General features: G+C 40.2%; 1 pseudogene; it reads right to left on the bottom strand.

The window, feature by feature from the left end:
• Positions 1 to 1,821: 1,821 nt before the first annotated feature.
• LOC132394757 (very low-density lipoprotein receptor-like) overlaps positions 1,822 to 26,693 on the bottom strand; it is a 53,804-nt pseudogene continuing 28,932 nt past the window's right edge.

Below are 26,693 nucleotides of genomic sequence, written 5' to 3'. Positions count from 1 at the left end.
AATGGGAGGTGTGAGTGCTGTAATCAACAAGAAACAGTCGAGCATGTACTCATGCGGACATAAATCAAGAGAGGGGATGGTTGATTTTAAAGTTAAATTTTTCACAAAAAAAAACATTAGGAATCTCAGGATTATTGCTTTAGATATATAGTGCAGTTCCTTAAGAATACCGGTCTTTTTCATAGAAGTTAAGATAAATATATAGGATTCAGATATCCTGACCCACACTCTAGTTCAGAAGATGGTGGTAATGCACCTTAAAGCTGTTTGCCAACCACCATAAAACCTGAGAAGATCATCACTCAGAACCAGTGATGAAGTCATTGAGTCAGAGGATAACTCAAGGAGGAGCACAGAGGTCTGACTGCCAAATTTTCCACCACCTTCTGGATCTGCTTTGCAATTTTACAACAAAGGAATGCTTAGGTCAGTCAAATCCTGATTCTAGCCCTTGTACACTCAGGGAAATTGCACGGGTAGAGAAAATTATTGTGCATAATACTGGTAGCCTGTTTAGCAGATGTTGCAGTCCCTTTCCTCTTCAAGTCATGACTAAGTAACTAAGAGAGGTGAGATTGTGTTCCAATTTTCCTACAACTATGGAGCGATGTCATCAACTACCTTAAACCATGCTCCCAAACGGTTTCTCTTTAATTAGTCCTGCTGACATAACTTCCACCAAGATTGTTCCCTTCAAAAGCTGCTCTTTCCACAAAGGTATTATTGAATGTATTTTCACCACTTAAACTCACTTTTACCCCAGGAATACAATCTCCAGTTATTATCGTAGCTGAAAGATAAAGTGAGGCATGCTCTAGAAAGCAGAATATTCAACTGGGTGTAATCAGTTAAATTGCCCCTCCATCTCACTTGGGATCGAGGAAGAGTCAGTGTGAATGGAAGAAGTGAGTCAGATGACCAATAGCGGCATATGCAATTTTATTCTGTTTCAAAGTATTAAAATAAACTTTTTGACCAGATAGCAGCATTTCAATACAATGATCATCTCAATGCGATTTTGAATAAACCAGAAAAGTGTAGGTAATTTTGTTAACCGTACAAGACCAATTTTGAAGATTCCACCTTGTTGATTAAGAAACCAGCTTTGGTTGCACTTAAAACATGTTCTGTTTCACTAGCCTTTATGCTAGTAATTAAATACTGATAAAACACATTAAACTGAATTTATGGCTTCTGCAATCAATCATTTTGGAAGGTTGGATTCTCAAAATTCATGATTTGCTGAGTCTTCTTTTGCCAATCCCTCCATTTAAAGTCGCCAATCGCAACAGCCATGGCTACCAACTCTAAAAAAAAAATGAAGAGTCACTATAAGTTAATGGAATATATTCACTGATTGAGATGGTTAAATTCATTCTTCCGTTATGGGTACCCCTAAAACTACATTATGTACTTTTTTGGCCAAATAACTGTTGTAGAAAATTGGATTTAAATACTGCAGTGCCATTTCACACAATAGAAGACACTGAGTGACTAGGATTTGATGTTTTCCCTCTTGAAATACTTATGAATAACAAGAAAAATCCAACCGACACCAGAGCCATTCGTGGGTTTGTGCTCGAGGATAGCACTTGAATTTTTACCTGTTATGAATAAATAGCACAACTGAAATTTTGGTAATTTAGCAAGCCAGCAACTATAAAGGGCCCACAGGTCATTTGGAGTGAAAAGCCACATAAAATTAAAGTTTTACATAATGAGTATTGTACAGCTTAGAGCTCGAAATTTAAAAGCTGTGATTTAAAGCCTGAATCATAACAGCTTCTCATTACAAGTTCAAGTGCTCTCAAAAGAGCAAGTTCAGTAAGCATTATCTTCAGGCCACATCACTGCCTTATGAAAATTAGAAGGCAACTGTTTTGAAGTAACAGAGGACAAGGCAGGCAGTGTTGTAGTTTCTGCAACAGTTACAGTTTGTTTTGCTGTAAAGAAAAAAAACACAATTGTGAGTATTTCTCATATGGTCAGGCAGCATCTAGAGGTGTCTGTGCAGTAAGGGTGGTAATAAAAATTGGTTAATCTTTCGATAATATAAAGGAAAAGTTTACAAAAATGTGATAAGTAGGAGAAATAAGTTGAACGATGTAAATTCAGCATGTGACTGAAAGCTCTGTCACCCAAAATAAAACTGAAATTATAGAGGAAAGGACAAGTATTGGATTAGTGAAATCCTAGAGAAAAAAAAACTGTACAAAGCCAGAAAGACTAGGGAAATGGAATTCTTGCTGAAAGCGGAGATGCTGGTCAACACCCCAGTGAAATATTGGTTTGTAATTTAGATCAGTCTAACCAATTTGGTCTGGAGAGAGAAAAGACTTGGAGAAGACTCAACAGGCCAAATGGCCTGATTCTGGTCCTATAGTCTAAAACCTACAAGGGTGTTCTGCATCTTGTTTGAGGGCAGTCAAGGGACCAGATAGAAGTGAAAAGTGACAGTAAGGTGCAGTGAAACCAGGTCCTGCAGGGTTGGAAACACAATGTAGGGATGAGTAGAAAAAATGCCAACAGTCAGGAGTCTTTCCTTGCCTCTCCCCTCAATTGCCGCTTTAAACAGATCCTCTGCATTTCTATCATCTTCAGAGTGATGCTCCCTCTCTTTCTGGCATTCCAAAGGGAACGGTCCCTCCACCCTTCCATCTTGGCCAACATCTGCTCGTTACCTTTTAACATCCAGGGATCTGCATGAAGTAGCCACTCACTTGCACTTCAATGTACTTCACTCAGTGCTCAGTGGTTTCTTGTACATATGAGAAGGCAAGTGCTGACTGAGAACTCATTTGTAAATCACCTACATTCAGGCAGCCTGGCTTGCACCAGTGCCAGCATCTCCCTGTTTATCCATCCCCTTTTATACAGTGTGGCCCCTCTAAACAGATCGGCCAAAATCAACAAACTTTCACTACACCCTGGGAGAACTTGTAGACACCACATCATAACCTTGTTTTCTACTCTTTTCCTCCTCTGCAACTTAGCATTTTCAGGTTGTAATGAAAGTCAATTGACTAGCGTTCAGTGGCCTGACCATTGTTGGTCACTTTTTAAAAAAACTGGATTATAGCATCTGACATTTTTGTTTATTCAACAGCTTCTATTTTGTAACTACTAAGGAATATTCTGGAGTATTGATTATGGAAGGTATCAAACAAGAATAAGTCTTCAGCTCTTAATGTATATAGTAAATTGCAAGCATTAAATTGAAGTTAGAAACAGATATTTGGAAAGAAACAATACCGTCTGCGGAGCACAGGCACATTCCATTCCCATTCAAAGGCATTAAAATGGTTTGTATTGGTGTCAAATCTAGGAACTATACGCTGACATGGCCTGTTGACACAAATATTGACGCATTTCAATACTGTCTACCCAGTACTAGGACAAATAGTAACTTGTTTTTTGTCAATTTTAAGCTGAAACTCTCCCTTCACATTATTTAAATATTATCCTCTGCATTTGCTTTATTGAAGCAAACATCTATTACTTACATTTTCCTGTGAATATATTTAATTTCCTGTTTAATAAATGGCAGACACATTGGCTAATTAACTCAATTGGAAAGACCGTCCTCCTGAAGTTGAGTACCTACTGAACACAGACTTTACATATAATGAATTTATATTGTAGAGTCATTACTATGAACAACATACATTTCATACCTCTTCTACACAGCTGTCCATTCAGCTCCAGCTCTTTTCCAACTGGACACATGTATGTATATTTCTGTGACCAGCTATTAAACCAAGGAGTAGGGAGGCACATGAATTCACAGCCCCCTTTCTTTTTTATGCCACACCAATTTTTACCTATGAGCAGAAAATACAAAGCCTTATGTACAAAGTGAACTATAATTAAAGCAACATTTGCAGTGCACGTGCTCTTGTCAGATCAGCAGTTAACACGTCATACATTAGCAATGTGAGCCAAACCGTGCCATCCTTTACTGGGTTCCATTTGGAATCACTACCTTCAGCTAGTCAAAGCACCTAATTTCCAAAGGTGCAAGGACCAGAGGATTCTTCAACTTGCCTTGGACCCTATCCCAAGCAACATTTGTTTGAGGATCAATGTTTGTGGGCATTACATTAAGAGGCAAGAACAAACGTAAGTTTGTTCTTTAAAAACCAATCATTTGCAACTGGCAGCATGCTAATACTTTAGGCTCAGAGATGTTTTGGGCCAAGGCATTTAAGTTACTAGGATGCTGCCACAACCAAGACTCAATCCGTAAAGGCTGGCTATTCCATTCAGACTGGATAAATGCAGGCCCCAAATAAAAAGGTAGTACAACATAACTGACAACTGACCTTTCCCAACATTCAACGTTTAATACTCAAAAGCTAAAGTTGCATAAATTCAGTTTTTAATACCAGGTTAGGATAAATAGATATAATCCCATAAGCAAGACCTATGGCACAGGATGGATACCATCAGGGCTAGATTTGTATATTAGAGTTGGATTAGCAAGATAGTGGATTAAACTTGCTTTCTCAGCACAAACGTTTGGTTACTTGATTAAAACATTACAAATGAGAGAACATCTGCAGATGCTGGAAATTCAAGGAACACACACAAAATGCTGGAGGAACTCAGCAGGCCAGGCAGCATCTATGGAAAAGAGTAAACAGTCCACGTTTTGGGCTGAGACCCTTCAGCAGGATCCTCATCTCCCTCTGGTGCTCCTCCCTCCTTTTCTTTCTTTCAGGCCTTCTGTCCTCTGCCATCAGACTCCCTTTCTCCAGCCCTGTATCTCTTTCACCAATCAACCTTCCAGCTCTTTACTGCACCCAACCCCTCCCCCACCAGTTTCACCTATTACCTTGTGTTTCTCACTCCCCTCCCCCAACTTTTAAATCTATTCACCTCTTTTTCTCCAGTCCCACTAAAGGATTTCCACCCAAAACATCAACTGTACATGTTTCCATCGATGCTGTCTGGCCTGCTGAGTACCTCCAGCATTTTGTGTGTGTTGATTAAAACATTAACTGCTGGCTATTTTGGTGCCCTCATAGAAAATTCATTCCATGGTCAACACCAGCAATTCTTGATGCAATTCTGCAACTCATTAGCAAATAGACATTCAAATCAATTTAGCAAAAATAAAGCCATTATGGCAATGAGATGGAGGAGTGCATTGTAAGTGTTCGGCTGAAATATTAACCCAAATGTAGATCATGTTTGTGCCCTGTGGGACAACTCCATTGTAATAAAATAGGTAACTAATTGGCAGAATTAATTTTCTGATACACAAAACCATGATAAAGATTAAATCATACCAAGTGATTGTAATAGCTCACTGTAGACAATAATGTCCCGAGGTTCATGAAGGTTGGAAACCAGAACCACCACATTATCCCTTGCGTACTTGTCAAATTTATAGACTGCTTTAGTCGCCTTATCAGTCCAGAAGACAGTATCCTAGAACAGATCATTTATACTCATACAGCAGCCTATTATTTAATTTTATCACTACACAGAATGTACATTGATTTTATTCAAGAAGCAAATTATAATGTGCAATTTAAATATTATCTTTCTCTGGTTTATCAAATAATTGTCATTGGTCTATTTAAATATTGAAATTACATCATTTAATATACTGAACCAGTGGAAATCTTAAGTTAAATTATTGTACTACGAGTGAAGTCAGTCTAAACTGGAGCCTTGTGAATATTAATTATTCAAAGAATTAGAACGTTTTACCTCAAATGCCGCAACAGCAGTAGGATGAACGAGGAACTCTAGTGACTGGAGCACTGTTCTTCTATCCTGACCATTTAGGTCTACACTTGATAACATGTGCATCTTTGGATCAACCCAATACAAACGGCTTTTCACAAGATCTGTGGACAAAATTTGAATGACTATACTATTCCAGCACAGGGCATGCGTTTCCTGAAAGTCATTCTTACCAAGTGTAATGCCAGATGGCCACTGAATCTCTGCGGTGACAAGTTGCTGGTGGTCAGCACCATTCATTCTTGCTTTTTCAATCATTGCTGGTTCACCACAGTCTGACCAGTAAACAAATCGTAAAGGACCAAAACCAAGCTTGAACTTTGAATGGCAAATGTGAATATTAACACTAACTTCAGTTTTGCACAAGGTACTGGGAATTCTGATCATGCAAACATTTTCTTCTCAATACAGCAAATCTACAATTGGTAAAAAAAAACGTAAACAGTAACTCAACAGCCCAAGAAATATTGTCAACAGTGCTTCTTCCTATAGATGCTGCCTGGCCTGCTGTGTTCCACCAGCATTTTGTGTGTGGAGCCCGAGAAATACGCCATATTCAAATTCTCTCAAAGTTTTCTTTCTCCCTTCAAATGTTAATAATACTTCCTTTAAAATCTGTCAGAAGGAAATCTACAGCTAGAGATAATCTCATTTGCTCAGAATGATTAAATTCTATAGCATAGCTAAAGCAATTTGAATATTCAGACATGAACATGTCAAACTACAGGAAAAGTTCCAATCCAAGTTTATAGTAGACTGGAAATACTGAGGTGCCATAGGCTAAACTATAATAGAAAAGCACAGTCCTACAAGCCTGCTATGCCATGTTTCTACATTAATTTTAAAATCCTTCCATTCCCTTGTACAGTTGCATTAAAATATTTCATACCCAGTTAGTGGATCAACTGCTATAGAAGCTGGCTCCTTCAAATCTGTGTCAAAAAGAACTTTCTGTTTGCTTCCATCAAATGTAGCCACAGATATCGACTTGTCAACTCAATCAGTCTAATAGATATGCTTGTAGATCCAATCCACTGCAATTCCTCCAGGGGATCTGGAAACCTTAATTCGGGAAATGAAAGTTGCATGTTCCCATTCATCCAAGGACACACTGCACAAAAAATGCAGATTGTAGTCTCATTAATTTTGTGTATACACCCCATTACTTTGAATGATTTTGTACAACTACAAACAAATGAGAAGCTAGATTTGAGTAGCTCTAGTTGAAAAATGAATGCTTACTGTAGCTATTAAATCACATTGACAATCCATTGAAATAATAAAATGGGGCCTCATCTAACATCATATCACTAAGATAATGTTATCTTAATATTAAAGATTTTAGTAGTTCATATCAGGAAATGGAATTTGAACCCATCTTTAAACCAAAGCAAATTGATTTATGGACTAAATTAATATCCCAACCATTCACAAAGTTGGCAAAACCAGTAGCCAAGAAACTCTTTGAGTCAATTGGTAAACTAGAAGGTGGGAGTTTACTGTGTGCATTTCAATCTACTTTCATTCTCAGACATTAGACTGAATTGATGATTAGCTTCTCACTCAGTTACATCTAGCGATATTTTTATTAAGGATTGTCTTGTAACCAGGTAGAAAGATTAATACATCCCATATTGAAAGGCATCATAACAGGCAGGAAATAAGTAAATTTAACAATGTAAACAATTTAAATTTAAAAGAAAAAATAATTAAATTTAAACAATTTAAAGCAAGGTTTTATTTAAAACCTACTTACTGCAGATTTTGGGAGGTTAAAGCTTCCTGCAGTTAACAAACATGCAAACATTTAAGCAAAATTATTTGAAATCAATGCAAAATAGTTACCCAAGAATAGTTTGCTGTGCCACGTCAACCCAGAAGATTCTCTGCTCTGCAACATCGGCATCCACTGCGATCGCATTTCCTGGCTGCAGAGTTAAGTGGGTGTGCTCCTGGTGATGGAGCCCAAGCCTCCTGATATCATGGTGATTCGTGAAGATCAAGAAAGACTCCTTTCCTGTAAGATTTAGAAGAAATTGCAAACAGTCATCAAGCTGCAAAGACAGTTTCCTTTCATTATTACATTGTTATGCAGGTCTAGTGTGCAGTACATAACTGGAGCAAATTTTTGAAATGGAATCAAACTTAAGTGCATTTCTTATATCAAGATGAATTTGTACAGCTTTAGCAAACAGAGGCCAATGAAAACTCCACTGACATTTGCAGGCCTTTATTCACCCCTCCCCCCCCACCCAACGGATTTCTTCTTGGAAATTAACAGAAGGAAAGGGTCAGAGGAAAATTAGCACAGGTTTTCTTTGGACACAAGAGCAGAATTAGGCCATTCAGCCCATTGAGTCTTTTCCTCCATTCCATCATGGCTGATCCTGGATCCCACTTAACCCCATACACCTGCCTTCTCACCATATCCTTTGATGCCTTGACCCATCAGGAAGCAGTCAACTTCCACCTTAAATATACACACGAACTTGGCTTCCACCGTAGTCTGTAGCAGAGCATTCCATTGTCTTACTACTCTCTGGCTAAAAATATTCCTCCTTACCTCTGATCTTGAGGGGCAACCCTTTATTTTGAGGAGGTGCCGTCGAGTTCTGGATACCCCCACCATAGGGAACATCCTCTACACATCCACCCTATCTAGTCCTTTCAACATTCGGTAGGTTCCCCCTGCATCTTCTAAATTCCAGTGAGTACAGGCCCAAAGCTGCCAAATGCTCCTCATACATTAACCCCTCCATTCCTGGAATCATCCTTGTGAACCTCCTCTGGACTCTCTCCAATGATAACACATCCTTTCTGAGATATGGGACCCAAAACTATTGACAACACTCCAAGTGTGGCCTGACTGATGTCTTGTAAAGATTCAGCATTATCTCCTTGCTTTTATATTCTATTCCCCTTGAAATAAATGCTAACATTGCATTTGCCTTCTTTATCACAGACTCAACCTGTAAATTAACTTTCTGGGATTCTTGCACGAGAACTCGTCCCTCTGCACCTCTGATATTTGAACCTTCTCCCCATTTAGATAATAGTTCACATTACTCAAACTACCTGCGTCTCAATATCACCAAGACCAAGGAGATGGTGGTGGACTTTAGGAGACCTAGGTATCATACGGAGCCAGTGATCATTAATGGAGAATGTGTGGAGCAAGTTAAGACCTACAAGTATCTGGGAGTGCAGTTAGACGAGAAGCTAGACTGGACTGCCAACACAGATGCCCTGTGCAGGAAAGCACAGAGTCGACTGTACTTCCTCAGAAGGCTGGCATCATTCAACGTTTGTAGTGAGATGCTGAAGATGTTCAGAGACAGAGAAGCAGCTTCAGCGGCAGGTTGCTGTCAATGCAATGCTCCTCAGACAGGATGAAGAGATCATTACTCCCCAACGCCATTCGGCTCTACAATTCAACCACCAGGGGCAAGACATGTTAAGTGCCGGGGTTAGGACTGAGCTTAAGTTACCACTCAATGCACTTTAGTAAACTATTTAAGAACTTTTTAAAAGCTATTTATTATTGCTTTTTGGGAGGGTGATTTTATATGCATATCATATTTATACTGAGTTAAATACCGTACGTAATTAGTTTTGCTACAATAAGTGTATGGGACACTGGAAAAGTGTTGAATTTCCCCTTGGGGATGAATAAAGTATCTATCTATCTATCTATCTTTAGCAAAATTCATTATCATACATTTCCCAACATTGTATTCCATCTGCCACTTTTTGCCCATTCTTCTAACTTGTCTAAGTCCTGCTGCAATCACATTGCTTCCTCAGCACTATCTACCACTCCACCTATCTTCGTATCATCTACAAACTTTGCCACAAAATCATTAATTCCATTTTCTAAATCATTGGCAAACAATGTGAAAAGCTGTGGTCCCAATACTGACCTCTGAGGAACACCACTAATCATCGGCAGCCAAAGAGAAAAGGCCCCTTTTATTCCCATTCACTGCCTCCTGCCTGTCAGCCATTCTGCTATCCATGCCAGCATCTTTCCTGTAATGCCATAGGATCTTATTTTGTTCAGCAGCCTCATCAAACCTTATCAAACACTTCTGAAAATCCAAGAAAATAACATCCACTACCTCTCCTTTGTCCACCCTGCTTGATTCTTCCTCAAAGAACTCTAACAGATTTGTCAAGCAAGATTTCCCTTTACAGAAACCATGCTGACTTCGTCTTATTTTATCATTAATCTCCAGGTACCTCAAAACCTCATCCTTAATTATAGACTCCAACACTTTCCCAACCTCTGAGGTTAGGCTAACTGACCCATAATTTCCTTCCTTCCTTCCTTCTTAAAGAGTGGAGTGACATTTGCAGTCTTCCAGTCCTCCAGGGCCACATCAGGATCAAGTGATTCTTGGAAGATCGTGACCAGTGCAATCATTATCTCTTCCTTTTAGGACTCTGGGATGTAGTCCATCTGGCCCAGGTGACTTATCCACCTTAAGACCTATCAGTTTGCATAACACTTTTTCTTTGTAATAGCAATGGCACTCCCTCCTGCTCCCTGACACTCACGGACCTCTGGCACACTGCTAGTGTCTTCCACAGTAAAAGCAGATGCAAGGTACCCATTAAGTTCATCTGCCATTTCTTTGTTCCCCATTTTACCTCACCACCATCATTTTCCAGTGGTCCAATATCAACTCTCACCTCCCTTTTCCTCTTTATATAACTGAAAAAAAAACTTCTGGTATCCTGCTTTACATTATTGGATAGTCTGCCCTCATATTTCATCTTTTCCCTTCTTATAGCTTTTTTAAGTTGCCTTTTGTTGGATTTTAAAAGTTTCCCAATCATCCAACTTTCCTCTCACTTTTGCTACTTTATATGCCCTTTTCTTGGCTTTTATACAGTCCTTAACCTCCTTTGTTAGCTACGGTCGCCTGCCCCTGCCATTTGAGAACTTCTTCCTCTGTGGGACAAATCAATCCTACACCTTGTGAACTATTCCCAGAAACTTCAGCCATCTCTGATCCTCCATCATCTCTGCCAGTATCCTCCTGGGAAAGCTCTTCTCTATGCCTCTGTAATTCCCTTTATTCCATTGCGATATAGATACATGTGAGTTATGTTTCTCCCTCTCAAATTGCAGTATGAATTCAATCATATTATGATCGCAGCTTCTATTACGTTAAGCCCCCTAATAAAACTTGGTTTATTACACAACACCCAATCTTACAACCTGTTAGGCTACAGTTCAGCCATAAATAGAAAGTTCATGAATAGGAAGAGTTGGTGCAAAGTTACATGTTCCCACTTTTGTTTCTAGAAAACATCTGTTCTCTCTAAACTAGAAAATTGCTTTCATTACAAAGCATCCTGACAGACCAGCAGCCATGCTCCCTTTGAAAGCAGACAGTGCGGCAGCTAGCAAGGGAGAATTTGAAGTCCCAGACTGAAGTGCTACATTATGCAGAGCATTCTATTGGAAACTCGAAAGCATGTATTTGCAAAGCAAGTTTGCTTGCTAACATCTGCTCCTTCTGCTACAATATCCAGGGTTTCCCAGTAGCCACACATTTTAATTCTACTTCCCATTCTTCTTCCAGCATGTCAGTCCATGGCCTCCTCTATGGCTGGAATGAGGCCACCACCGCATTTGAGGAACAAAACGTCATATTCCACCTGGGGAAGTTCCAACCTGATGGCATAAACATTGAGTTCTCTAACTTCAGGTAATTTTGTCTTCTCCCCCTTCTCTCTGTTCCATTTCCCATTCTGGCTCCCCTCTTAGCCCTTCCCTTCTCCTCACCTGCCAACCACCTCCCTCTGGTGTCCCTCCTCTTTCCCTTTCTCCCAAGGTCAACTTTACTCTCCTATCAGTCCTCTTTTTCAGACCTTTACCTTTTCTTTCACTTCCCAGCTTCTCACTTCATCTCCCCCTTCCCTACCCACCTAGCTTCACCTATCACCTGACAACTCGTACTCCTTCCTCTCCCCATAGCTTATCCTGGCTTCTGTCCCTTCCCCTCCAGCCCCAATGATGGGTCTCAGCCTGAAATGTTGACAGCCTGACCTGCTGAGTTCCTCCAGCATTCCCTTTTCCCCCTCCCTCCTTGGAATTACAGCACATGCAGAATCCTTTGTTTATGTCAGATATTAATCAACATTGTGTTCCTGGAAAGCATTTCAACATGACTCAGGCACAAATGGAATGGTGATGCCTGATTAATGGGACAAACAATACTCATGACAAAACCTGGACTGGAGACATATGACAATTTTTACCATGCCTTCAGAATGAACAGCTTCATGAATCTAATTATGTTGCCTGATAATCTGTAATCAATCATCTATGGCAGAGGTCAGTCAAAACATCTATATCCAGCTATACCATTTAAAAAGTAAACTTACCTATTGACTTGCAAACCAAATTAGCTGGATCCATATAATATCCTTCATAACATTCACACTTGTAGCTTCCATCCCAGTTAATACAAAGTTGACTGCAAGTTTCAGGATACTTGCATTCATCGATATCTAAAAATAAATTACTTTATCTTAATTATCTTCCCTTATATATGACGGTCTACTCATAAACAAAACAGTCTAATTTACCTTAACACATCTTACCAATCAATTCAAAACCAAAAGGGCAATCACATTCATAGCCAAAGACAAGGTCCTGACAGATGTGCAAACAATCTCCATTGTTTGACAAGCACTCATTCACATCTGGAGGAAATAAAAAGTGGGAACTCCATTTAGGATTACTCCCAATCCAGAATTGCAAGAATGGATGAAATTTGGATGCAAAAATATTGTATCTGTACAAGTAGCATTATTCCAATTGATTCTCACACAGCAAAGTCAGAACTACTGTTTAACTGCTATGCACATTTAGAAATTTGATCCACAAAATACTTGCAAGGAATTTCCCAAAGTTTTCAAAGATGTGCTCAAGTTCAACTTACACATTACCCAACTATGCCATACTCAGATTTTATTTTAAGTTAACTATTCCTAAAATTGAAAAGAAGATCAAACTGCAAAATCATTGATAGCCATTAACACTAAAGACCATCATTTAATAGAATTTAACATTTTGTCTATTGATATCCTTGTGGCTAAGAATTTAGTATCAACTGAAGGTGGTTAAGTGCAAGCACTTTCCCTCAAAACTGATTTGATGCTACCCTGTTCATTTCATGTGGGACTCAAACCTAGTAAGACTTTGTTTTGCAGAAAACCAAGCCAGAGCTGGATTAAAGCTGCTTCATCCACATAGGTACTCTAACAGAACTATTCAGTTGGAGGGAAGGAAAAAGGTGAAATTTAGCTGTTGGGTAAAGTACTGATTATGGCATGTTAGCCGTTTGGGAATGGTTCATCCACAGGATCAAATCAACTGAAATACATTTTGTTTACATGTGAAGGAGAGAACATTTTCCAATATTCCCCTGGGTTTTCACTCAATTTTAAGCTTATTCCAAGAGCTTCAGAAACAACATGTAGAACAACCTCAAGTAATCTTCAGACTTTTAAAGTCCCTGTAGCAATCTGATGCAAGCATCGAATACTTACACAAAGTCTCTGTGTGACCACAGGTAGCTGGAGATTCATCAGATTGGTCAATACAATCAACACTGTGGTCACATACCCAATTCAGGGATATACACGCTGAAGAATTAAGGCACCAGAACTCATGTGGGCCACAGACTGGTGGAGAGCAGCCTTCTTCATCACTTCTGTCACCACAGACATCTTCACCATTACATGCAAATTCCTTGGAAATGCATCTGTGATTAGCACAAGTGAACTCTGATGGACTGCAATTAATTTCATCTGGAAAAAGAGGTTGAAGTCACACTTGAAGACTGCAGACTAGAAATATACTTCACAATTCTAGCCAAGCCCATTCCTCCATTTACATACTACTTCATCTCCAAGCTGCTTTGTTGGCAAGATCTCAACTCAAAGAATGAATATCTACAGCTTGGGAGACAGAGGCATCAACAATTCCATTCTAACCCCAGTCACAACAGCTTTCCTTTTAAAAAAAAAACATTACTAGGCCCCTATTCCAGACCACAGGGTAAGCTGACACATTTTGCCAAATACTTATGATTGTTTTCTCATTTTTGCAACCCAGGGAGATCAACATTCCAAAGTTAGAGGTAGAACGAGCCTCTCCTTCTACTAAGAATCAAATTTATGCTCTGCTAACTCAAAGGAAAGAACATTGTTAATTAGATTTTAAAGGTATAAAGGCAGTGATCGCAAACCTATGGCACGTGTGCCCAAGATGGCATGCAGTCATCATGCAGTGCTGCCCCTTGATTCTTTATAAACCCCACTCATAATAAAAGATACTACTCTGTCCTCACTCAAGAGTTTTCCTCGTTTTCCTAAACTAAGCAGACAGACAACTCCACTCTCGGTATATTAGTAGTCAAAGGCAGTGTCATTATTCCCAACGTGTTACAGCATGCAAGGAGCTGGTGTAAAAAGTCCACTTCACAGCATTCTTATGAAATGCAGATTCAGATATTGATTGAAATTCCTTCGACTTCTAACAAGTGCTTCTAATTACTAAATGAAATGTACAAAGTTATAAAATGGCCAAACTGATGATGGAGCTAATTGCTCAACAACACGATAATGAGCAATCAGCAGCTGTGAACCCACAAATAAGCAGTGAGATTTGCTAACTAGAAATCTTTCAGGAAAGACGTAACAGATATATTATGATTATCTTTACTGCCAAATGAAGCAGGAAATGATTTATTTAAACAACCTGAGAGCTGTGAGATGTTTTCACAGGTAATGTCTGACGTCAAATTGGCGCCAGCTAGATGGCTGTGAGAAAATGTATGTTGGATGATACGTTTTGAAATCCTCTCAGGCCTGGTGTACACATCAGTATTGGGAATATAAATAGTTGCAATAACAATATTATTTAGAAATGTTACATTTCAGTTGCTTTATTAAAAGATTAATAACTTTTGAACAGGTTTTCTAAAATGCTTCAATTATTTCAATCTATCTCTGTTATAAAACAGAAAGATACAGCACAGGAAAAGGTCCTGTGGCCCACAACGTTGTGCTGTTTCAATTAAATTAGTAATTATGTGGATTTAACCTAACTAACCTCTCTGCCTACACAATGTCCATATCCTTCCATAATCCTCACATTCATGTACCTATCTGAAAAATATCTCTTGAAAGTCTCTAATATATCTGCCTCTACCACCACCACAGACAGCACAATCCAGGCAAAAGTTTTTACCTTTCTGTAAAAACTTGCCCCTCAAACCTCCTTTGAAATTACCCCATCTCACCTTAAAAGCATGCCTTCTGGGATTAGGCATTTCAACCCTGGGAAAAAAATACTGTCTGTCTACTCTATCTATGCTTCTTATGACCTTATAAATCTCTATCAGATCTCCCCCCCAGCCTCCTCTGTTCCAGAGAAAACAACACAAGTTTGTCTAACCTCTTGTCATTCTTCCTACTCTAAGCAGGATTCTGGTAAGCCTCTTTGGCACCCTCGACATCCTTCCTACAATGGGGCAACCAGAACTGTATGCAATTCTCCCAAAGCAGCCCAACTAAAGTTTTAAGTTGCCACATAACTTCCTGAGTTTTGAATTCAATGTCTCGACTTATAAAGGCAAGCATTCCATTTGCCTTCTTATCTACCTTAGCATCCCATGTAGTTGCCTTTAGGGAGCTATAAACTTGGGCTCCAAGATCCCTCTGTTCTTCAAAATCGTTAAGAGTCTTGCCCTTAACAGTGACTATCTCTTCACATTTCACCTAATAAAGTCAAATTTGTCTGAGTTAAACGTCATCTGCCATCTTTCTGCCCACAGCTGCAACTGATCTATATCCCATTCTCTTCATTGCCAGTCTCCTATAGTAGCCATTCCACCACCAATCTTTGTATCACGTGCAGACTTACTAACCCAGTCATCTACATTTTTATCCAGGTCAATATATCTACATCACAACAGCAGAGTCCCAGTACAGATCCCTGCAGAGCACCAGTAATCACAGACCTCCAGCTAGAATAAGTCCCTTTGACAATTACCTGCTATCTTCTATGTGCAAACCGGTTCTGAATTCAAATGGCCAAGTCACCATAGACTCCAGGTATCTTAATTTTCTGGATAAGCCTCCTATGAGGGATCTTGTCAAATGCCAAAAATAACATCCGCAGCTCTACCATCCATCACCCTCGTCAAAAAGCTCAATCAAGCTGGTAAGACACTACTTGCCCCACAAAATGCCATGCTGGCTTTTCCTAGTTAGGCCATGGTTCTCCAAATGCAAATAATTCCTGTCCCTAGTAATTCTCTCCAGTAACTTCTCTACCACTGATGTGAGACTCACCAGTCTATAGTTTCCCTATAGACAGAACATAGGAATAACATTAGCCACATTCTAGTCTTCTTGGACCTTGCCTGTGGCCAGAAAAGACACAAGAAAATGATCAAGGCTCCAGCAATCTCTTCTCTTGCCACTGTCAATAATGGGGGTATATCCAATCAGGCCCGAGGGATTTAGCCACCTTAATGCTCCTTAAAAACCCAACAATACCCCCTCCTTTACTTTGAAATGCCCAAGCATATTAATACACTTGGCACTGATCTCCCTATCCTTCATTTCCTTCTCCTTGGTAAATATTGATGTAAAATACTCATTAGGGACCTCCTCCACATGCTCTGCATTCAAGCAAATGTACACCCTTTTATCCTTGAGTAGTCCTATCCTCTTCTTTGTTATCCTCTTCAGTTATCTTTCAAATGCTTTAGACCTACTTGCCAAATAATTTTCATGACCCCTCCGAGCTTTCCCATTTCCCTTCTTGAATTATTTTCTGGCTTTTTTTGTTGATATAAAACAGGGCTCTGTTTGATTCTAGTTTAAATTTTACATACTTTTCCTTTTTCTTCTCGGCTAAATTCATCACCTCTCTCAACATCCAACATTCTCTGACCTTGCCATTCTTGTCCTTCCTTCTGACTGGAAGATATCTGTCTTGTATTTTATGCAGCGGTCCATAAACACCCTCCGTGTGTTGGATGTGGACTTGTCCAAAAACAGCTATTCCCAGTTAACTCTCGCTAGTTCCTGCCTCATGATCTTGTAATTAGTCCCTCGTCCCTGCTCCAATTTAATAATTTCCTGCAAGGTCCATACTTATCTTTAGGAATCCTAAAACTTGAGGAGTTGTGGTCACTGTCCCCTAACTGCTCACCCACTGACAGGCTGGCCAGGCTCATTACCTCACACCAGGTCCACTACAGCCCCTCCTCTTGTGGGACTATCTACATACTGAATTAAGAAACCCTCCTGGATACCCCTAAAAAACCTGACCCATTCGAAACCTCTTTCAGTCAGAAGGCCCCAATTTATATTAGGGACATTGAAGTCCCCCATGACAACAAGTCTATTGTTTTTATAAAGTTCCTTAATCTGTCTACATAACTGTTTATTAGTTATTGGGGGAGGGGCTGTAGTGCAATCACATCAGAATGATTAGATCCTTCCTACTTTTGAGTTCTACCCATATAGGCTCAAGTGGACAAGCCCTAAATTATGTTCTCTTTATGTGCAGCTGTGATATCGTTCCTGATTAGTGCAACTCAGAACGTTGTTTAATAACACCGGCATATATCGTGAAATTTGTTGTTGTGCGGCAACAGTACATTGCAATGCATAATGACTATAAATGACAATAAGTAGATATAAAATAAATTGAATAAATAGTGCAAAAGGAGGAAAAATACTGAGATATTGTTCATATGTTCATTGTCCATTTAGAAATCTGATGGTGGTGGGGAAGAAGCTGTCCCTGAAATGTTGAGTGTGTGTCCTCAGGCTTCTGTACCTCCTTGATAGTAGCCATATGAAGGCATGTCTTAGGTGACAGGGCTCCTTAATGATGAGATGCCACGTTTCTGAGGCATCACCTTTTGAAGGTGTCCTGGATGCCGGGGAGGCTGGAGCCCACGATGGAGCTGGCTGAGCTTACAACTTTCTGCAGCTTTTTCTGATCCTGTGCAGTGGCCCCTCCATACCAGACAGTGATGCAACCAGTTAGAATACTCTCCACTGTATATCTATAGGAATTTGTGAGTGCCTTAGATGATATACCAATTCTTCTCAAACTCCTAATGAAATATAGCTACTGTTGTACCTTCTTTGTAATTGCATCAATATGTTGGGCCCAGGATACATCCCCAGAGATGTTGACAGCAAGGAACTTGAAACTGTTCACCCTTCCACTTCTGACCCCTCGATGAGGACTGTTGTGTGCTCCCTTCCTTTTCCCTTGCTGAAGTCTACTATCAATTCCCTTGTCTACTGACTTATGCTGCAACACCACTCAACCAGCTGATCTATCTCACTCCTGTATGCCTCATCGTCACCATCTGAAATTATGCCAACAATAGCTGTGTCATCGGCAAATTTATAGATGGCTTTTGAACTATGCCTAACCACAGAAGCCAGGGTGTAGAGAGAGAGTAGAACAGTGGGCTAAGCATACATCCTTGAGGTACGACAGTGTTGACTGTCAGTGAGTAAGGGAACATTACTTTTGATCCACACAGACTGTGGTCTCCCAGTGCAGAAGTCAAGGATCCAGTTGCAGAGGGAGGTACAGAAGACTGGGTTTTGGAGTTTCCTGACTAGAACTGAGAGTATGATTGTGTTGAACGCTAAGCTGTAGTCAATGAACAGCAGCCCAACACTAAGCATCCATTCCTGTCCATCTCTCAATCAATTCTCTACAATGGTCATAACATCATAGACCCATGTACTGATCCATGCTCTAAGTTTATCACCGTTCTCTCTAGCACTCCTGGAATTAAAATACACACGCTTCAAACCATCTATCCTATCATATCCATTACTTTGGTCCTGCCTGCTTTTACTGGCCCTGACATTTCTCTTCCTTTCCATCCTTCCACTTTGACCTGGTGGGCTGGTTCCCATCCTCCTGCTATGCTAGTTGAAACCTTCCCAGGTAGTACCAGCAAAGCTCCCAGGCAGGGTATTTGTTCCCCTCCAGTTCAGGTGCAACTCATCCCTCTTGTACAAGTCACCTCTCCCCCGGAAGAGGTTCCAATGATCCAAGAACCTGAAACTCTGCCCCCTGCAACAGTTCCTTAGCCACTCATCATCTGTACTATCATCTTATTCCTGCCCAGTCTAGTACATGGGAACCAGGAATGATCCAGAGGTGACTAACTTTGAGGTCCTGCTCTTCAGCTTCTTTCCTAAATCTTTATCCTCAATGCACAGGACCTCTTCCCCTTTGGTGACAATCCGTAACATCACCACTGGCTGCTCGTCCTCTCCCTTCAGAATATTCTGCAGCCACTCAAAGACATCCTGCACCCTAGCACCTGGGAGACAACACACTAGCCTGGCCTCTCTGGTGTGGCCATGGTATCTCCTGACCATTTCCCTCGACTATTGAGTTTCCTATCATTATCACTCTGCTTGACTTTACCCTTTCCTGCTGAGCCTTCAATCAGGCTACAGTGCCACTGGCTGCTGCTGCTGCTGTGCCCTGTTAGGTTATTACCCCCCGTTAGCAGTATCCAAAGGGGTATGCTTGTTGCTAAGAGGAATGGCCACAGGGAAATCCCACACTAACTGTTTATTCCCCTTACTTCTCTTGATGGTCACTCTTCTACTATTTGAAGCCGGCACTCTGGGTGACAAGTTGCATCTAAGAGGCTTTCAGCCTCCCGGTTGGTCGTGAGTACATCCAGTTCCAGCTCCCCGACCAGGTCAGTGAGGAGCCGGAGTCATGTGCACTTCCCACAGACGTAGTCACTAGGGAGACTGTTCGGTAACCTGAAATCCCACATCTTACAGGAGGAATACTCCACCACCCTACCTCCACTGAATTAAGAACTAGAGCCTCATGGACAAGGAAGAAAGCTTACCTGCTCTTACCCATGCCTTTTCTGAAACCTTTAATTTCACACTCACTTAATTCACCTACTCAGCTTCTCACCAAGCTTGTTATACCTTTCGCTCCAACTTCTCAAACGCAAGTTCCACAATCAAAGAAAATGACAAGTGACTCAGCACCCTTAGTCTCCGCTTGTTATCACCAAAGCCTCCCACTCTTAACACTGGCCCACTCACACAATGGCCACTCTGCTTACAGCTCACTTCTTTTTATTGGCTCAAGTAAAACTCACTCTCGACGAGCCCTGTTGTTTTCAAATGGCAAAGAACATTGGAAAAATGGTGGTCTTTCACTCGTTAATTCAAATTCTGACTCGTTTTCTGATGGGGTTTGTTCTTTTTAAATGTTCTTATGTTTCTGTCCTGTAACAATATCACTTCTTCACTTGCTACTTCAAATTACAGTCGGCACTCCTTATCCATGAATTCCGCATGCGCAAATTCAATCAACCGCGAATCACGAAAACCCGGACATGTTCTTCCAGCACTTGTTGTTCGAGCATGTACAGACTTTTTATTCTTGTCATTATTCCCTAAACAATGCAGTATAACAAACATTTTACATAGCATTTACATTGTATTAGGTATTATAATTAATCTAGAGATGATTTAAAGTATACGGGAGGATGTACGTGGGTTATCGTGGATTGGGATTGAAAAAAATCGTAAGTTCTCCTACTGTGTAAATCGGAACATGTACATCTGGTATTATTTAGCGTCAGTTAGTCAAATGTTTGCCTTTGTATATAGTATATATTTTACCTTTCTATGCATATAAAACACTTAAGAACGTATACTTCAGCAGTGGGTTTGGGAACGGAAATTCTTGGGACTCGGGACAGATTGTCCCCAAGCGTGCTCTCCACCATGCCATGTTGACGTAGAGGATCAAAAACCCAAAACCCCAATACCCAATAATTAAACCACTGCGTTATTTAGTAATAATTGTAGCTTTCATCGGGGCAGAGCCTTTCTCACTTTATCCTTTAAAATTGTTCTGATCATTGACTGACGTAGCCTAACGCTTTTCCACTGACCGATGGCGTTTCACCTCTTTCTGATCGCTTTATTATTTCCACTTTATTTTCAATCGTGTCCGTGATTATTTTCGCGAACTGAAACACTGTGGATTCAGATCTCTATTGCCAGGTCTTAATGTCCACTGCACTGAGACAGGTTAAATAAGGTCTGGGGTTCCACTGGGTTCGAAGATCCACCGCATTGAGACAGGTTGAATAAGGGACTTGAGCATCTGCGAATTTTGGTATCCGCAAGGGGTCCCGGAACCAATCCCTCGGGGATAAGGAGGGCCAACTGTTTACTTACAAATTGTAAAACAATGAACAATACACATTCCTTTTCTTTTAAAAAGGTCTGTAATCATTGTTATCAATTCGTTAATCAATCATAATCTGCTCAAAATTACCAGAGAATTTTTAAAGAACATTATCACAAGTTTGAGCACGTGCTGTCAAAAAATTTGCCACTTCTGCAATCCGACCTTCAGAGGGATGTTAGTCAACTCACGTTAGGCAACAGATTAGTGGTACATTTAATTGAAGTTTAACAAGGTACATTACACCAGTATCAAATCTATCACCACATTACATGGAATCTGCTGGTAGACAGCAAAAAAATTTCAGGACAACTTTACCGTCTATCACACCCAGTGTCAGAATTCTTGACCTGTGCTATACAGAAGATGTCTCCAATTTGATATATTTACCAGGGCTGGCAATGGGGAAAGCAACCTGAACTAATTTGCAGGTGTTGGTCTGATCTGGTCAATTACTGCAGAACAAGAGGGGCTTAGGAGAATCAATGGCACCTAACAGCGACTTCTTTGCTTGCATCTTCAAAAACAGCTCTCCTTCTATCTTTAATATCTCTGTTTTCCCCTTTCAGGGTTCTTTTGAAGACCCTGACCTGGACCTGCATGCCGACTACGGTTCTTTACAGGAATGGGACCTGCCCTCTGGGTTTTACGACCGGCCATTATTCAGCAGGCCAAGGGTGCAACCCAAGAGCTTCGCTCTCCTTCGGAGATCCAAGATTTCGTGGCTTTGGAGACAGGGGCAATTGAGGGTGGCTGTCCTGGCAGGAGATCAGCATGTCATGGGAGTCGGATGATGTGGGAGTCGGCTGTGTGCCCGGAGAGCCGAGATCTTTGGGCACAGAGCTTGGAAAAAACGACGCAATGGGCTTTTAGCATCATAAACCAGTGAGTTGCTTGTTATGTCTCCCCTCTCGCTGTGAAACAGAGACCTCTTTCTCCCTTATTAGTGAGAGAGAGGGAGAGAGCCTGTGGTATGTCAAATACCGGGTGAACAAGCTGTCTTTGGAGTACTGCAAGTCTGTGTTTTTGCTGTTGCTTTTGCTGAATGCTTGAGTGACTGATGCTTTTTTTGCTTGTGGGGGAAGAAGGGATCACTGCTTGCTGCCCTTACGTACGGGAGGGAGGGGAACTGGGGGTGGGGGGGGGACTTTGGGGTTCTAACATTTAACTGTCATTCATTCTTCAGGGGCACTCCTCTGTTTTTTTGTGGATTGTTGCAAAGAAAAAGCATTTCAGGGTTTAAATTGTATACATTTCTCTGACATTAAATGTACCTCTGAAACCTTTGAAACATCTTAGCTTACAAATACTGAACTTTGCTCCTTAGCACCAATTGTCCAAATACATTTAAAGTTTAGCAAAACAAAGTTAGAGAAGGAAGTTATGCAACCCAGCAAGGGTGCTTCTTTCTTCCCACTGCCTCCATCAACCCTGTCCCACACCCTAATTTTAAGTGAACCTTTAAAAAAGTCTCAAAATTCCCTGACAATTTACTCATCCAGTTTCCAGACTGTTCTCATACAGACATTAAGAACTCCAGCAAACCACTAAGACTTGTCAATTTAAAGGTGGGTAATAAATGTCAAAAATTGCCGGAAATTCCCACAGCTTCAGAATATATTTAAAGCTAAAATAGACCATTTTCTATTTATTCTCAAAAAGCTCTGGAATGTTAATTTAACTGTTTAATTTCAAATGGCACCATGTGAAAACGTGAGCACTTGCAATTGAATTATGCTACAGAAAAACATTATATTGCATCTATTTTCAATTGTACAACCTGCATTTTCAAAAGAACAAACTGACGATAATAGGGAGTGGACCAAGTGAAGGGATCTGCACTCAGAATTTCCATTATCAACCTACCACAGCTTTCTTCATCACTGCCATCATCACAGTCTTCTACACCATTGCATTTCCAGGAAACCGGAATACATTGAAGGAAATCAAAGCCACATTTAATTTCATTAGTGGGGCAATTTCTCAGGTCTGAAATAAGAAACCAGATTTCAGTTAAAGTATTTTTGAAAAATTTAGTTAAAGCTCATTGTACCAATGATACTTTTTTGACAAATATTGTGTTTATTTTACACAAGAGACTCCTGAATAAATCACAACCAAAATCCAGGAGCCCAGAATCCTAAGAATAACCATTCCTGTAATTAAATCAACTGTATGATTCTAATCTGCAAAACATCATAAAATATGAGTAAACATTCCATGTTTTAACACAATATTGAGTAGTCAGAATTTGAAGCTATAGAAGATGAAATGACCAAATAGCATAATGGAAAATGCACCAAGCTATTCTAGTACACAAAACCAAGCTTCCCAAATTAGATTCTTCATTTAGGTCAGTTTAAAAATAAGCAAACAGGTAATGATAATTGTCAGATATACAGACAGTAGAGGAAAATGTCAAAGGGAACCATCACAAGTTCTTTTTTTTTTGACAGATCTCAAACTTTTAAAAGTCATCTGGTCAACACTTAATTAAAATAAATTTGTTTGTAACTATATTCAGAAAGACTTTTAAAACAATGCAGAATCCATACAAAATAAAATACAACAAACATCATAACTTTCATCAGATCCATCACGACAATCATTTGTACCATCACACTGCCACCTACTTGGTATACATTGCCCAACTTCACACTTAAATTCAGTTGAGCCACAACTAGCTTTGGCTAAGATAAATGCAAGCAGATTAAACATTATCCAGCAGAACTAGAAGCAAAATCTTAATGTGAATATGCTTAATTCAAGTGCTTAGATCCAAGTAACTATTGGTTAACCTACATTTGTGCATCTTCAACCTAGTTAACCACACCCTTCCCCATCCCAATGGTTTATTCCACTAGTTGTAGCAATAATTAATAATCTAAGGCTTAAAGGAAAAATTGTAAATTAGATTCAACTTTATAGTTTTCAATTTCTCAAGCAGTTTGTTCAGCAAGAGATTTGTAAGTACCAGACCAAGGAGAATCTAATAGTGTTTCAGGCAAGACCAGATCACCAGATTTAATCCAAATCCTTAAATTCATAATGAAACTTCCAGTAAATGAAACAGAATCCTTTCCAGTTTCTCTTTCCTATCACCGAAACGATTACTTTATGCATAATATAACTTAGCACAAGATGATGGCCATCAACATAGCTAAATAGGATGGATATAATGTTGCAATACTTAACCATTAAACATGCTTCAATAACAGCAATACCAAGTGGCCAAGCGGATCATGTGGTGATTAGACCAATGATCTGACTAACTTCAATCTGGCAGATTAAATTGGTCCATAAAAATTGAGCTAATGCTACTTGTTAAAATTCAATATCTCCTTTTGAAACTACTTTATTGTATTTGTGAAATAAACAATTGGTCACACTGGTTCAATTCACACCAAGTAAAAATTAGACAAAATCGAATGACTTACATTGAATATGGATAAGTTAACTTGCTCAGGTTATGAACATTGGTTCTCCTGCCTTCATGGTGGTGAACAAGTCTGATTCATTCCACCAGCAGCTCTCATTTGGGTAAAACAAAAGACCTATCAGCCCACCAAGACATATCCTGGAAGGCTTTGTGACTGTTGTTAAGCAGGTTGACAGTATTGTTCAGAAGGTGTATGGTGTGCTGGCCTTCATCAACTGTAGGATTGTGTTCAAGAGCCGTAAGGTGATATTACAGCGATACAAGACCTTGGTCAGACCCCACTTGGAGTTTTGTGTTCAGTTCTGGTCACATCATTAGCTATAGGGAGAGTGCAGAGGAGATTTATTAGGATATTGCCCGGATTGGAGAGCATGCATTATGAGAATAGACTGAGTGAACCTGGCCTTTTCTCCTTGGAGCGACAGAAGATGAGAGGTGAACTGATAGAGATGTATAAAATGAGAGGCTTTGATCGTGTGGATAGCCAGAGGCCTTTTCCCAGGGCTGAAATGGCTAACACGGGGGCATAGTTTTAAGCTGCTTGGAAGTAGGTACAAGGGGGATGTCAGAGGTAAGTTTTTCAGACAGAGTGGTGGGTACATGGAATGCACACCAGTGAAGGTGGTAGAGGCGGATACAATAGGATATTTTAAGAGACTCTTAGATAGGCACATGGAGCTTAGAAAAATAGAGGGCTATGTGGTAGGGAAATTCCAGGCAACTTCTAGAGTAGATTAAATGGTCGGCACAACATTGTGAGTCGAAGCGCCTGTAATCTGCTGTAGGTTTTCTATGTTTCTATGTTCTATCTGTCTAGTGACCTCAGACATACATCACTGCTGAGATCCATTTCAAGGGCCTCAACAGGAAGCAAAGCTAGGGGTAATATTTTCATCTTGTACCAAACCATGACCATCTAAAAACTGAAGATAGCTGCTGCAGAAAAGGACACTAATTGCTGATATTTCCTGATGATTCCATGAAGGGAACATCCATTCCAATCCCATTGCCAGGTCTTACAGGTGTATTACCAGAGATGGATTCCCCAGTGCAACAATGGAATTCCAGCTCCACTTCCAAACTCAAAACAGAGCCCAAACATAGATACATGTTCCAGGATTCCAGAAGGTCCACAAATTTAGGACTTGTTACTTTGGAGTGGCTGACTGCTCCCCCTAGGGCTATCAACCACAACTGGCATAACTCGAAATGCCATGAGGAAAACTTCCCATGGCTTCCATCTCACCAAAGTGGGGCCACAAATTTTGAAAGTGACGCGCATTCAAAAATTCACTTTAAGTGGACAAGTTTTCTATCACCAGCCCCGTTACTAACAGCATTTAGGAAGCTGATACTAACTTGTTATTTGACAATTAACAAGTCTTGGACTAGAAGTGCCTTTATGAAAGGTCTGAAAGTCACTTTATCACACCTGTAACTTCATCTTTTTCAGAATTCACAAAGAGTGTTTGAGGACAGTATGCCTTTTAAAATCAGTTTTGTTTCTAGATCCATTGAGCAGTGAAAGAGGGGTTCCACAGGCAGTTGCAGAAGACCAGACTAGTTTCACACCTGTTGTGCAGTTCTGTCCATTCTGCAACGCCATCCCAAATGGACATACACAGGTAAACTTTGGAGAGTGATTGCCTATCTGTGGAGCTGGCAGACACATATATTTGCATCCTATTACACCAATCTCTACCTGCAATATTTACAAAGGTCAATTGGGAAACGACGTAGTAGTGATTTTAGTCAGCAATTGGAATTAAACATTTGTTTGCCATGCAGTGGAAAAATTATTCCTCAAAAGCAACTACTATAGATGTGGCCAGCAGACTTCAAGGTAAAAGTACGATGGCTTCAGACCCAGAGCTGAGCAGAACTCTACTTGGATAATGTGACACTTCATGGAATATACCAGCTGTAACAAAAAAAATATTCTATTCATGTGGAAGAATAGCCAATAGTTGATATTTATTTTACAAGCTAGCTGAATTCAAAGAACCTGTGCTCATGAAAACATTCCAGTGGAAGGCATCACAGCATTTCCGCAATCACTTTGCCAATTCTGTCTGCAGTGGAACATAGCGAAGAGCTGGTTAGTTCAGTGGGACAGTAGAAAGGGAGGGGAAGCCTGCAGTAGTGCCTCGAATTCAGCACCAGTACAGAGCAGAATAGTGGCAGGTC

This window comes from Hypanus sabinus, chromosome 5 (assembly GCF_030144855.1).
Source record: "Hypanus sabinus isolate sHypSab1 chromosome 5, sHypSab1.hap1, whole genome shotgun sequence".
NCBI classification, from domain to species: Eukaryota; Metazoa; Chordata; class Chondrichthyes; order Myliobatiformes; family Dasyatidae; genus Hypanus; species Hypanus sabinus.
Note: the sequence above shows the minus strand (reverse complement) of the source record. Positions and strands in the feature narration are given on the sequence as shown.